Source organism: Pipistrellus hanaki, assembly GCF_964339955.1.
Source record: "Pipistrellus hanaki genome assembly, chromosome: 20".
Lineage (NCBI taxonomy): Eukaryota > Metazoa > Chordata > Mammalia > Chiroptera > Vespertilionidae > Pipistrellus > Pipistrellus hanaki.
The window spans coordinates 14593913-14609121 of NC_140522.1; the positions used below are offsets into that span (position 1 = coordinate 14593913).

A 15209-nucleotide genomic window follows, 5' to 3' on the forward strand; every position below is an offset into this window, starting at 1 on the left:
TAGAAGACGTCCATTCTAATTAGCATATTACCCTTTTATTAGTATAGATATTCTTACTTAGGTATTCACAATGATGTTGATGAAGAATTGCTAATGTTCATATCATAAAGTTAAGTGCTTTACAAGCTCTCTAAAAAACAGAAAACTATGAATAAGTTGGCTTCATAATTAAGCAAACCGCTTGACAAAATAAAATAGCAGTGCTAATTTTCTCACAGTTGGTGTATTTCTTACTATATCTTCTCTTGGTGTCAGTGTTAGTTACTTTTGAGTTATTGCTGCCCTAGAATATTGTATAACTGGGTGTTTAATTGGCTTTACAGCTACCAAAGATACTGTCGGAAATACCATTGCCACTTCCATATGAAGAAATAAAAAACTCTCACCATTTTTTAACCTAATCTAAATTTTATATAAGCACACAGATGCATGTCAACATTGCCCCACTACAGTCAAAATATCCTGTTGACTGTGTACTTTGCTACATTTTTTATTTCAGCTCATCCTGCTCCCCTAAAGGTGGTGCTAGAGTCCTCTGCTTCAGAGCCTCCTGCTCAGGCTCCTCCTACTTCGGAAATTTCAGTACCTGATGATCTGGATAAAATGACAACAGAACTAGCTGACTGGCTGATATTGATCGACCAGATGCTGAAGTCCAACATTGTCACTGTCGGGGATGTGGGAGAGATCAATAAGACGATTTCCAGAATGAAAGTAGGTTCACAGCATAGAGGTTTGTCATGGCAACACCTCCGCACACGGGTAGACATGATCTGTCTGGCGCCCTTTTGTTTGTCCTGAACTCTGGGGGAGTGAGCTTTAAGAACTTCTTTATCTGCCAAACAGCCATCCCAGACTAGCTGGGAAGAGTCCAGATTTTCTTGCATTTGTGCTGTTTTGGTAAGATCACCTTTACCACGTGAGTTGTAGACTCAGTGTATATTTTCACATCTGAAACTGAGATTGTAAATCTAGTCCCATCAGTACAATGTAAACTAATGTTACAGTTAATGCCTCGTATGATGTATGATAATTTCCTGAAGTGCATTTTCAACTTTTGCTTTATAATGTGATAATTTGTTTAATTGCTGACATTAAAAGTGAGAATGCCTGACCATCATATTATATATATATATATATATATATATATATATATATATATATATATATATATATATATATATATATATTAGCACACTATGCCATGCTAATTTGTAAGGTTATTTTTCCATATTCAGTGTGTGCTGGCTTCTGGGCTTGTGTGCTGTATAGAGAATAGAGATACGGCACAGAATATACTAAATATAAATTGACATATTTCGAATGAATCATTAAGTAATGACAGTGATTGCTAACTGTTATTAAGTGCTTAATGTGTGTTGGGCACTTTTGTAAGTAATCTACATGTTTACTTCCTTAACTACCTTTTGAGATAGTTACCACATGTATCCCAGATTACATATATGCCCGGCTATGATGGAGGCACTTAATGTGTGCAAGTAGATGGTCTCTGCACAGAACAGAGTGTAATAACAGGCATAGGCAGGTGCATATGACGGGATAGGGGAGCCTGGGTGAAGGAGAGCGTTACTGCCACAGTGATGGAAGGCAGACCATGTAGGATTTTCACATGTAGGAACAAGTAAATGGCATCGCTGGTCTGGGGAGCAGAGAGAATAAAGACATGAGGTGGGGGAGCATGGCGGGTGAGGGATATGGGGGTCATCATTTCTGCAGCAAAGAAATGCAGTAGGAAGTGAGATAGCAAGGGCAGCTTGAGTTCACGCTGATGGAGCTTGAAGGCCATGCGGAGCCCTTTGGACTTTTCATCTGCAAGCCATGGGCACGTGTTTTTACTCCTTTTCTTTTTTACATTGTGGCTGGAGACTGAGGATAACAATGATCTCTCTTAAGCAGGAACAATGGGAATAGTGCAAGAGATGCTTAATACAAAGAAAAGAGCCTTTCTGGGCTGCTAAGACCATGCTGTCGCAATTAGCAGAGATTCGGAATAGTAGACGTGAAGTGAAGATGAGGGTTTGATTGATTCAGTTTCAAGTGTGTTGTGTTGAGAGGTTCTTAGGCCATTTAGAAAGAAATGACCAGCATTCATTGCAATGTCTCTCTGGATCCCGGATTGGAAGTTGTGAATAATCCATTTAGAAATAACATTTGACACTGCAGGAGTAATTGGAGTTTGCGAAATTAGTGAATTCCGAAAGAGGAAGCGCTGGGAGAGAATCTTTGCCATGCCATTTGCACCTATTGGAAATAGTCTTTAGGGCTATTAGTTCCATAGTTGAAACACACCATTTCCTGACATTAACTTTTCTCCCATCCTTATCAAGAGATATGTGTATAGCAACAGTTTTCTGTGTCTAAAATTATTTAATTTACAATTATTCAATTAGCATTTTTCTAATACTTCACTGCCATCCCTGAAGGTGACAGTGGTTTGTGTTCATACCCAATGCAGGCCTGATAGGCATCGCTGCTAATCTTTTCAGAGAAGTTCTTAGTTTTTGAAGGGACTTCTTCATTTAATCTCCTCAGACCTGATACAGCTTAGCTGTCAGTATCTTACCATTTCTTCTTGTGAAAACAAAAACACAGACAGGTGAAGTAATCTAGATGGTAAGTGGTACAGCTGAGATTTGAACCTAGGACTGACTGTGCCACAATCGCAGATGCCTCACTGTCCTGTTCAGGAGACAGACAACTTTGATGTCAGTCCACCGGTTTTGCTCCTTAGTGTTCTTGGCGAGCAGCCTATTAACAGATCTTAAAAATCATTTCTACTTAAACAGATCACAAAGGCGGACATGGAACAGCACCATCCTCACCTTGACCATGCTTTTACACTGGCTCAGAATTTGAAAAATAAAGCTTCCAGTTCAGATGTGAGAACAGCAATCACAGAAAAATGTAAGTCCAAAAAATTATATGTCATCATCTACTTTCACTTACACACATATACACCTTTTCAAAGATTATTCAACCAGAAATTAATATTATTTAATACTCTTTATCTATGAATAAATACAGTTTTCACTTGGTTTTTTTAATCTTTTGTGTACAGTCAGAATTTCCTTTTGAACTCATCAAAGTATTAATATTATTACATTTAAGTAGTTACTGATTCATTGGATTATTTGCTCTTAAGGTAAGAAAAGAAAAATTAGAGAAACCCACAGGAATGCAAACCCATTCTTTCATTGTAATTCATTCACTAAAACGAAATCTTAGCATGTCGTTTAACTCATCTTCTCAAAATTCAGTCCAAAGATATTTATTGAGCAACTACCCTGTACCTCTGTAGCTGGCAGTAATCTGGGAACACCTTAGCTAAAGAGAAAATAAAGCAAAATAAATAATAAGCAAACAAAGCAATCACAGCCATGATTTTTGCTTCGAGTTTAATATCTGGCTTAAAAGCACCTGTATGTCATATCAAACAAAGTCCAAATTCTCAAGAATGGGAAGGAAAAAACAATCTAATAATAAAAGGAGGGAGAAAGAAGTAAAATGGCGAAATCAGGAAAAATAACCCTATTTTGTGAGACACTAAAAGTGTTCTGCAAACGGCTCTGTTATAATAAACCTTGTTGTCACATTTATTTTGAAATCAAAACATACTTTAGGGACTTTTAAGGGCGGTCACTGTCTGCTTTTATCACCCTCTCTTCCATTTCAGCTCTCAGCCTCATCTGTATAGCTCCATACTGTATATGTCCTTTAAAACTTCCGGACAGTTCTCAGTTCTCATTCTCCTTACCTTTATTTACATATTTTTTTCCCCTCACCCTTTTCTCCCCAGGTGAAATTCCCCTCAGCTAATAAAATGTCACCCACTCAATAAAGTCTTTCCCATTCTGTTCTGGTCCCTCATGTTTTCTATCTTTAGTCCCTGCCATGATCTTTGCTCCCAGAACTTCATTGTGAATCTCACAGTCACTGAAATTTCCTCCACAGATTTTGAATAGTCCCCTTTCTAGGGCCTCCCACCATGCTTCATGCAAGCTGTGGACTTAATCTGTGGCAGAATATAAACTGGAATGTATTTTATTATCTTGTTTACTATTTCTCAAGTGGAGAGATTTGACTGTTTCTCCTATAAAAAAGGTGCTTGGGTTTCAAAATAAATGTGTGGCAGCAAGGTTGTTGCAAGAGATGTATGTTCCCTCCCCCCATTTTCCCGACCACCTTTGTATTTGTCCAGTTTCTTACCTTCTCCCAAATATCTTCCCATTCCAATTTACCTCTCTCTTTGTTTTCTCTCCGTTTTCTTATATAGAGACTGCACAGTCTTTGTCACGATTTATTATATGAAAAACCATCCTCAGCTTCTACTATCAATAGTAGTAGAAGTTTTTTGCTCTTTTTGCTCTTAATCACAAATAGTAGGATAATATGCTTCTTTTTATGATACACCAGTGATACTTGCAGACGCTTGATGTTTTTAGTTTTATCGATATTTATTCAATTTTCAGGGTTCTAGTTGAATTGGTCAAAGACAAGTAGAACATTATGATAGATTTGCCTTCTCAAGATACAATCTTAAGCAATTTATTTAAGCTTTTATTCAGACAGTATAAAACCAATCATCTAATTGACACAATTTTTTTTTTAGAATTAGCCGAAACCAGTTTGGCTCAGTGGTAGAGCGTCGGTCTGCTGACTGAAAGGTCCCGGGTTCGATTCCGGTCAAGGGCATGTACATTGGTTGTGGGCACATCCCCGGTGAGGGGTGTGCAGGAGGCAGCTAGTCGATGTTTCTCTCTCATCGACGTTTCTAGCTCTCTATCTCTCTCCCTTCCTCTCTGTAGAATTAATATATGTGAGTATAATTTTCATGTTTCTGAACAATATTGGAGTGATAACTTTAATGTTTTATGATAGCCTGTATTATCCCAAGAATTTTACCAGAAGAAATGTTATATTGTAATTAAGTTCTTGGCCTGCTACATACCTATAGCCCTTCAATTTTCCATCACATTCACAATATCTTCTAGAAGTTTGTTTTTAACTTTCTACCTGTTATTCCATGGGTTGTTGAAGATATTGAAAGCTATTGCTTATGGGTACTTCAGTTCAAGATCATGAACTGCCCTTGAAGTTATTAATTAGAAGTTTATTTCCTTAGATCTTTCTTTCTTAATTTCATCTTAAAAATGAGAAGAGGAAAGAAGGGAGGTGAGGAGAGAAAGAGACTGTGGGTGTTTTTTATTTTTATTATTATTATTATTATTATTATTATTGTAATGAAGGGCTGCTGGGTACATAAAACTTGAATTTACTTTTATTTTTAGTGTCTCTTGAACATAGAAAAATATTTCCTTTTAGAGGGATTTTATGCTATAGTAAGACAAAGGTGAAAGTATTCTTAAGGAGTTTACTTTTCAAATCAAGACTACCTTAGAGCATCTCCTTTGAGGATGACAAGTGATTCTGTCTGCGTCTGTCATACACACACACACACACACACACATATATATATATACATGTATGTATGTATGTATGTATGTGTGTATATATATGTATGTATATGTATATGTATATATATTATTATTGATTTTTTTCAGAGAGGAAGAGAGAGAGGGATAGAGAGTTATAAACATCAATGAGAGAGAAATATAGATCACTGCTTCTTGCACACACCCCCCCTACTGGGGATGCGCCCGCAACCAAGGTACATGCCGTTGACTGGAATTGAACCCGGAACCTTTCAATCTGCAGATCGATGCTCTATCTACTGAGCCAACCCGGTTTTGGCTGTCTGTGTCTGCTTAAAGTACTATTAATACCTTTCTTAAACCAGGTCTTATAAATATAAAATAAAAAAGAAAATTATTTTTCTTAGAACTTTTTGCTTTACCAGTTCACAGTAGTAGATATTTTTTATTGGTAGGCATTTTAGTGCATTTAGAATATATATTAACCAAAGAACTTGCATGACAAGTATGCATATATGCATAACCCATGGCCACAGGCAATAGTGTGGTGAAGGCCTGGGATGGGGCAGAAGCCTGGTGGAATGGGGTAATAGGGGGGTAAGTGGGAGACATCTTTAATTCGCTCAACAATACAGATAAATTAAAATATAAAAAACTGCTCATATTAAAAAAGAAAATAAACAAAAGAGGCCAGAAGAGATTGCCCTAGCGGGAAGGAAACAAAAGCTCTGGCTGTGCTGAGCCCCAGTTCCGAAAGCTCTGAACCCCAGTTCTATGCCAGTCCCAGGGGACCCAACCTCAAACAGAGGGAGAGGAGGCTATGAGGCGGAATCCCAGGGGAGCTGCGAAAGGCAGAGTCCCCGGTGTCGTGCACATTTTGAGCAGAGGATGGTCTGTTGACTCTGATGCTAGACTGCCCTAGTGGGAATGAGACAAAAGCTCCAGTCTGGGAAGAACGTGATGAGGAACAGGAGCTGCTGGCGGGCACCGGCAAGCTGGGCACCAGCAAGGATCGAGCGATGGTCCCTGGGGGGGAGGTGCCACTGGGTCCTCTACCGCTGATCGCTGGCCATGGAGCTGAGGCCGGGAGCTACTTCCTGGGCAGCGCCGACCCCAACAGCAGGCCAAAGCCGCACAGGAGGCCGCGGAGAACAAAGGGGCGCAGCAGGCCAGCCTGCTGACCTTCCAGGACGAGGAGGAAGAAACCGAAGAAGTTTTCAATGTGAATAAATCTAGTTATAGCAAAAGATAGTAAAATTACTTAAGAAAGAATACGAAGATCTTGAAAAATCGAAGATTAAGACAGAACTCAACTCAGCAGCCAACATTGCAACATAAATGCATTTTTTTAAAAAATGACAATGTGGAGCAGCGGCGGCCAGGCCCAGAGTAGCCACGCCAAGGGCAGTGGCAACCGGACCCGGAGCAGCAGAAGCCAGGCCCCAGAGCAGCAGCAGCCAGAACCAGAGCAGCAGCAGCCAGGCCCGGAGCAGCCAGGCCTGGGGCAGTGGCAGACAGGCCTGGGGTGGACCCGACCAAGCCCAGGGCGGCCAGGACCAGAGCAGCCAGACCAGGAGCAGCTGGTCCAAGAGAAGCAGTAGACAAGCCCGAACCACCAGGCCCGGCGCAGCCAGGCCCAGAGCAGCCAGGCACATAGCAGCCGGGCCCAGAGCAGCCGGGTCAGGAGCAGCCAGGCCATTAGCAGCAGCAGCCAAGCCCGGAGCAGCCAGGCTGGGAGCGGCCATGACCGTAGCGGCCAGACCCGGAGCAGCTGGGCCCAGAGCAGCCAGGTCGGGAGCAGCCAGGCTAGAGCGGCAACAGCTGGGCCGGGAGCAGCCGGCCTCGGAGCAGCAGCGGCCAGGACTACAGCAGCCAGGCCGGGAGTGGCCAGGCCAGGAGCAGTCGGGTCGGGAGCATCCGGGCACGGAACAGCCAGGTTGGGAGCAGCCAGGCCCGGAGCAGCAGCATCCAGGCCTGGAGAGGCAGCAGCCAGACCTGGAGCAGCTGGTTGTGGAGCAGACAAGAGCAACAGAGGCCAGGCCCAAAGCGGTTGGGCCCGGAACAGCTCTCTCCTCGCCTGCCGGTGCCCCAGGGCTGCTTCTCAGACATGGCTGGAAACTTTTGGGGGAACGTCAGGGTCTGCTGTATCAAGTGATGAAGGCTTAGATTTGGATGTGTTGAGTTATTATAGCACTGGGTTGTTGATCTGTGAGTGCCTTGTGTGGGGTCTGGATGAGGTTGGTTGATCTATTTGGAAGTCTCTTTTGCGTGAAGTGTATCCTTGGACATGAAAAATTTAAAGTTCTGAAAGTTTAAGGTCTCTTGCCAAAAAGAAGTTTTAAAGCTAACACCTTAATTTCAATGGATAAAGGGGAGGACAAGCCCTTCCCACCCAGAACAGGTAATCCAATTCCAGCCAGCAGCAATCTTTAAAAAATGTGTCCATTTACATTTAAGTGGCTATGCCTTTTGATAGCCAGGGGCAAGTTTACATGTAAACAAGTTTGCTTTTCAGTTCCCAGGGCAGAAAAAATAAGGTTTAAAATGATTAGATTTTAAAATTTATTCTTAAAAATATAAAAGTTTATTAATTAAAAAAAAGGAAATTAAAAAATCTGATGAACAATATTAACTGTTGATTATAATAGAATCAGAGATATGGGAGGGGAGTGGACTGACAACTATGGGGTGGGGGGAAGGGGGAGTGGTGTTTGCAGGAAGAGACTGAACATAAACAGTGCACTTTTGGATTAGAACAATGGGGGGGGGTGCAGAAAGGGCAGAGGGTGGGGTGGGAACCTGGTGGAGGGGGGAAGAAATGAGTAACCTTTGTAATAATATGAACAATATTGATTTAAAAAAAAAAAAAGAGGACAGAAAGAAGGCCAAGGGGCACATGAAAACATGCTCAAAGTCACTAATTATCTGAGAGATGCAAATCAAAACAACGTCATACCATCTCACACCTGTCAGAATGGCCAACATCAACAAATCAACAAAGACAAGTGTTGGTGAGGTTGCGGAGAAAAAGGAACCCTCATGTACTGCTGGTGGGAATGCAGACTAGTGCAACCACTGTGGAGAACAGTGTGGAGTTTCCTCAAAAAACTGAAAATGCAACTCCCACTTGACCCAATAATCCCACTCCTAGGAATATATCCCAAGAAATTAGAAACACCAATCAGAAAGGATATATGCACCCCTATGTTCATAGCAGCACAATCTACAATACAATAGCTAGAATTTGGAAACAGCCTAGGTGCCCATCAGCAGATGATTGGATCCAAAAACTATGGTACATCTACACAATGGAATACTATGCTGCCATAAGAAAGAGGGAATTCTCATCATTTGCAGCAACCTGGATGGAATTGGAGAACATCATGCTGAGTGAAATGAGCCAGTCAATGAAGGAGAAACACCACATGACCTCACTCATTTATGGATAATAAAGAGCATTATAGACTGATGAACCAAAAGATAGATATAGAGACAGTAAAACAACAAGCAGACTGTCGAATTTACAGCGGGGATGATGGGAAGATCTGGAGGAGATAATAGATCAACCGAAGGACTTGTATGCATGCATATAAATACAAGAAATGGACACAAAATTCTGGGGAGGGAGGGTATATATGGGAGGGGGGGCAATGTTAAAATATGTTCACAGACAATAATTTAATTTTTAAAATTGTAAAAACAAATGGAGGTCAGCAATTGGAACAGTAAATAATAAAATTTAGTGGAGTTTAATAGAAGAATTTTTCTTTAAAAAAGGTTTCTGAAATATATCAACTGTATAGTGTGACTATGTGTCAACTTGCCTCTTTTCTCCTTTCTTTTGCTAGCTTCATTTGTAATAAGTTTGGTTTCAGGCACTTTTCCCCTTTCCTGAGAGTCACTTTCAGGAATTCTTTTTTTGTATTGCTTCCTTTAGTGGAAGAGGTGAGGAACCATTGGAACAGCACTCAGCATAGCGTGGAGTTGCGGCTGAAGCAGCTGGAGGACATGGTGATTGACAGCCTACAGTGGGATGATCACAAGAAAGCGACTGAGGAACTTATGAGAAAATATGAGGCTCGACTCTATAGTCTTCAGCAAGCCCGAAGGGATCCACTTATCAAACAAATTGCTGAAAATCAAGTAAGACTCAATAGATACCTTTTGGCGATATTGATTTGTTGGATGTGTGGGGGTTTTTGGTTCTGTAGTTTTAAGGATTCTTGTGATGCTTTCCCAAGTTCTTAGAATATGCAGTGAAATTAATATAAAGCATTTGACCAGGAAGAATTCTGAAAAATTCCTGGAGCCATAACAAATCGAAATGTACATGTATCTTAGATTTACAGCTCACTGACTCCTTGCAATTGGAACACATCCACAAACCAGCCACTAGAAAGAGAACATTTTCGGGATACCAAGAACCTTCCTTTGTTCCCTGCATGTCTACCCTGAAGGTTATTTCTATTTAGGAAATTTCTTGGGACTTTCCTTTGAGGGCTACTGTAGGGAACAAATCAGGTAATAAGTAAGTTTAGTTTCTTTTAATACCTTTTTAACAACCTGGTTTATCAATGTCATCAGAGCATCGAACTTCTGTGATCAGTTTGGTTAATAGAGTTGATGACATTGAACATGTATGGCACTATTTTAAATTTTCTCCATAATCACAGAAAATATTCTCGAATTACTGTTTATGGCTGTCAGTTTATATTTTAGTGTAACATTTATTTCCCTTCAGATAGCCTAATATAAAAGTGTACATTTGTGAAGAATATAATAATGGAAGCTAAGTCTCAATGATGAAAGTATATTTTCATTCTTCACACACCTGGACTTTTCTGTGGTTACAATATAAAAAAAAGTGGCCAGGTGTCCTGATTTCCTGGATTACTCCCTATGTTTATGATATCTCCCAAGTGTTTTTGCCAAGTGGATCAAAAGTTATATCAGCAGAGCCTCTGACCCTTCAGTAAAGGAATACAATTCAAAGTGGTATCAATGCTTCAATCATCAGATGTACCATATTCTTTTCTAATTCGCAGTATGGTCATTTTCTCCGGAAACTTTAGGGTTAACCTTTTTTTTCTTTTTTTTTTTTCTTTTTTTTTTTGTCAATAGCTACAAAGAACTGTAGGAACTTCCTTTTGTCCTTTAGATTTCATGAGGTGTATCTTGGTCCCAGGCACTCTCAGAGATTGAAAAGGAACTAATACACCAATGGACATAGCCTCGGTGTAGCTATTCCAGCAATTCCCAGTGAACCTTGCATGGCTGCTTGATCCACTCAAGCAGTTACCTATACACGGTGATTGAGAGGGGCAGGAGACCGAAGACTTCTATATTGTTGGCCCTTACCATTGCTCTAAGTACATAGACGGGAACTCTATAATCAATTCATTCCTACACAGTGCATGTTCCTATAAGGATCAGATGTATAGCAGAAGGAATGAAAAAAGACATTGTTTCCAGGAAGTAAAATATCTAAAAGAGGAAAAGACAAGCATTTGTTTAATGTCATCTGCTATGGACCTGATGACTTCCTTAGTTGTTTTTCTTTTCACGTCTGTAATTATTTTGATTTCAACTTACATGCAAGAGTTTGTCCAATAATTTGTTTTCTACTTTTGATATCTGTGTCTAAAACATGTTAAAACCTACTGGGAGGACCAAAGTTTTGGCAATACTGGTTACTGAGTGACCAAGTCTAACAATAGCGCCTGAAATTGCACCTTAGATACTGCTTCAAGAACTGGGTCCTGGAGAAAGGATCGTGATGGCGTTCGATAACATCCTTCAGAAGCTGCTGAGGGAATACGGGAGCGATGACATGAGGAATGTGAAGAAAGCGACAGAATACCTAAAAACATCCTGGATCAATCTCAAACAAAGGTAAACGCTAAGGCCCTGCCAGGTAACCGTGTGTTGTCAGGTTGAGAATTTGGTGGCTTTGGCTTTCTCATGGAAACATGCCAAAAAGTGAGACTACTGGAAGCACATTTTAGTGTGATTAAAAAATTTTTCTGCTATTCTGAGTGTTATCATACAGAGTGTATATTTATACAATATCTACTTGATTTTATACAATGGAGATTTTCCTTAAATACGTCTAAACTTTGCCAGTGATTATTTATATGTTCTGATTTTTCTTTTTTCTTATTTGGTCTCTTGGTGCTACCTAGAGTAAATCTTGTAGCTCCGTGATGCTAAGGAACACTCAGGTATGGGCAGCTGCATTAGGGTGATGGTAATCCTAAGGGTCATTAAAATAGTGGAATGTTTGGTCAGATTGCCTCAGTTGAGGCTGAGAACACATGGATCCAACTCTAGACTCCTAAACTATTCTGTGTGTAGTCAGGGCTTACTTGATGTATATATTCTTTTTATTACTCTGTCTAGTCAGTTTATTTAAACAGTCTTAAAATAGCATATGTGTTCATAAGAGAGAGATTTTCCTGTCACTTGAAGACCTAGGACTTGAGGACCTATAAAGAGGGGTTAGCATCTGTTTAAGATTGCATATTTATTTTCACCATCAGTCAAGATGTGTTTACCTTCAGCACCCTGCAGGGAGCACCTTGCCTAAGGTAATTCGGTTTCACACACATCTGTACATATGCAGATACAGCTGCCTGAAAGCTTCAAAGATATCCTAACACATTTGTTTTTCTGTGAATAAAATGGATAATATTAGAACACTTTATAATATATATTACTGGTAATAAATATGGTCAAGCATTTAATAACAGTTTGACATGAAGGTGTTTTATACAATTTCAGAATGCCATTTTTAGTTATAATTTCTAAAGTGGAATTTTGGAAAATTCAGAGAGAATTATGAGGGCATTATATGAGCATGAAAACCCTAGGATTCTGGAGGAAATAAGACTGGGGTTGCAAAAACAAAACTTCATAAGTGGTTAAAGCAGAACATAGCTATAATATTTATCTTTTTAGTCTTTTATACAACTGTTTTCTTATAACAAGGTATTTGAGTATAGAAAGGATTCGAATCCAAGGCTGGGAAGAAGGTGAATTAAAAAAACAGACTTAAGAAAGCTGGTAAAGTGAATTAGTGACAGTGTGTGGAGGGCACCGTGTCCCAGGAGAAGCAATGTAGATGTGTTCTGCGGGCAACTGAACACTACGGGAGGTTTTTAGGATGTAATTGCTGAGACGAGGTCGCTGACATTCCAGAATGTCATATAAATGGGATCATGGTATGCAGCTTTTGTGTCTAGCTTCTTTTACTTAGCACAGTGGTTGGCAAACTCATTAGTCAATAGAGCCAAACATCAACAGTACAATTGAAATGTCTTTTGAGAGCCAAATTTTTCAAACTTCTTCTAATACCACTTCTTCAAAATAGACTCGCCCAGGCCATGGTATTTTGTGGAAGAGCCACACTCAAGGGGCCAAAGAGCCGCATGTGGCTCATGAGCCAGGGTTTGCCAACCACTAACTTAGCAGAACTCACCAGGGATTTCACCTATATTGTTTCATCTATGAGTAGTTTATTTCCATTACTCAGTATTCCATCATATGCATGTACCCACGATTCAGCATTTAGCACAAGATGACTTTTGGGTTATTATCAGTTTTTGAGCGTTATGAGTGAAGCTGCTATAAACAGTTGCATTTGGGTTTTGTGTGGACACAAAATTTCCATTTTTCTCTGGTAAAATGATTGCTGGATTGTATCTTAAGTGCACGGTTAATGTTAAAAATTGCCAAACTGTTTTTTAAAATGGCTGTACCATTTTCCACCCCTGCTTACATTGTGTGAGAGTTGCAGTTACTCTACATTTTCACCAGCATTTGATGTAGTGTAGTCATTTTAAAATCCATTCTAATAAGTAGTGATATCCCATTGTGGTCTGAATTTATGTTTCTCTGATGATTAATGATGCTTAACATCTTTTTATATGCTTATTTGCCATCCATATATCTTCTGTTATGATCTGCCTGTTTAAATCTTTTACCTATTTTTTTAAAAGAATGTGTTTATTGGGGTATAAAAAGATAACAGTTCTTTATAAATTTAGAGAATGTGGAAAAGTACAAATAAGCAAGTAAACCACCTTAAATTGAATATTAAATAACCATTTTAATACTGTGTTAACATGCAACTAAGAAGGACAGGCGGTTGGATGATGATGGATGTGTGTATGTACAATTAGAAAACATACATAAATGAGTTGTCATATGTTGCTAAATTTTTTTGCAGGGACACACTGACTCCATCTGCTGCTTTTTAAAAAAATTGTATTTATTGTTAAACGTATTACATATGTCCCCAAACTCCCATTGACCCCTTCTTTCTTGCCCCCTCCCTCTGTTCTAGGCCTTCACCATCCTATTATCTGTGTCCATAGGTTATGCATATATGCATACAAGTTGTTTGGTTGATCTCTTATCACCAACTCATCCTCTCCAACATCCCCTCTGAGATTCTGGCCTTTTCCATGCTTTTATGTCTCTAGAGCCATTTTGCTCATTAGTTTATTTTGTTCATTAGATTCTACATATGAGTGAGATTTGTCTTTTTTTATTTTTTTTTTTTACTGGCTAATTTTGCTTGACATATTATTCTCCAGGTCCCTCCATATTATCTCAAAGTATAAGATAACATTTTTAACTGCTGCATAGTATTTCATTGTGTAGATATACCACCATTTTCTAATCCCCTCATCTACTGATGGGCACTTGAGCTGTTTCCAAATCTTAGCTATTTTAAATTGTGCTGCTATGAACATAGGGGTGCATATCCTTTCTGATTGGTGTTTTTAGTTTATTAGGATATATTCCTAAAAGTAAAAATCACTGGGTCAAATGGCAGATCCATATTTAATTTTTTGAGGAAACTCCATACTGTTTTCCATAATGGTTGTACCAGTCTGCATTCCCACCAGCAGTATACTAGGGTTTCCTTTTCTCAACATCCTCTCTAGAACTTGTCATTGGTTGATTTATTTATGGTAGCCTTTCTGACAGGTGTGAGGTGATACCTCATTGTCATTTTAATTTGCATCTGTCTGATCAGTGACTGACTGAGCATTTTTTTCATGTTTCTTGGTCATCTGTATGTCGGCTTTGGAGAAGTGTCTATATATCGCTTTTGCCCACTTTTAAATTGGATTGTTTGTCTTCCTTTTGTTAAGTTGTATGAGTTCCTTATATATTTTGAATATTAACCTTTTATGAGATATATCATTGCCAGATATGTTCTCCCACACAGTCAACTCCCTTTTCATTTTAATGATGGGTTCTTTTGCTGAGCAGAACCTCTTTATTTTGATTTTGTCCCATTTGTTTATTTTCTCCTTAGTTTCCTTTGCCCTAGGAGATATATCTACAAAAATATGGTTACAACAAATGTCTCAGATTTTGCTGCCTATGGTTTCTTCCAGGATTTTTATGGTTTTACAACTTCCATTTAAATTTTTTACCCATTTTGAGTTTATTCTTGCATATGGTGTAAGTTGGTGGTGTAGTTTCTTTTCTTTTTTTTTTTCTTTTTTTTTTTTTTTTTTGTGCATGCATTGGTCCAATTTTCCCAATACCACTTATTGAAGAGACTGTCCTTATTCCATTGCATGCTCTTGCCTTTTGTCAAATATCAATTAATCATAATGGCTTGGGTCAGTTTCTGAGCTCTCTGTTCTGTTCCATTGATCCATATGCCAGTTCTTGTGCCAGTACCAGGCTGTTTTGAATACAGTGGCTTTGTAGTATAATTGATATCTGGTATTGTAT

At 39.3% G+C, this 15209-nt stretch overlaps 2 long non-coding RNA genes across 2 annotated transcripts in view; both read left to right on the forward strand.

The window, feature by feature from the left end:
- LOC311614115 overlaps positions 1-2848 on the forward strand; it is a 100899-nt gene extending 98051 nt beyond the window's left edge. Inside the window, exons 2-3 of the long non-coding RNA XR_014793578.1 lie at positions 500-714; positions 2808-2848. This is a non-coding gene — a long non-coding RNA (uncharacterized lncRNA). The remainder of the gene's footprint in view (positions 1-499; positions 715-2807) is intronic.
- The window catches only part of LOC311614114, a 383323-nt gene that overhangs the window by 148435 nt on the left and 219679 nt on the right, over positions 1-15209 (forward strand). The gene's annotated exons all lie outside the window — the stretch shown is intronic.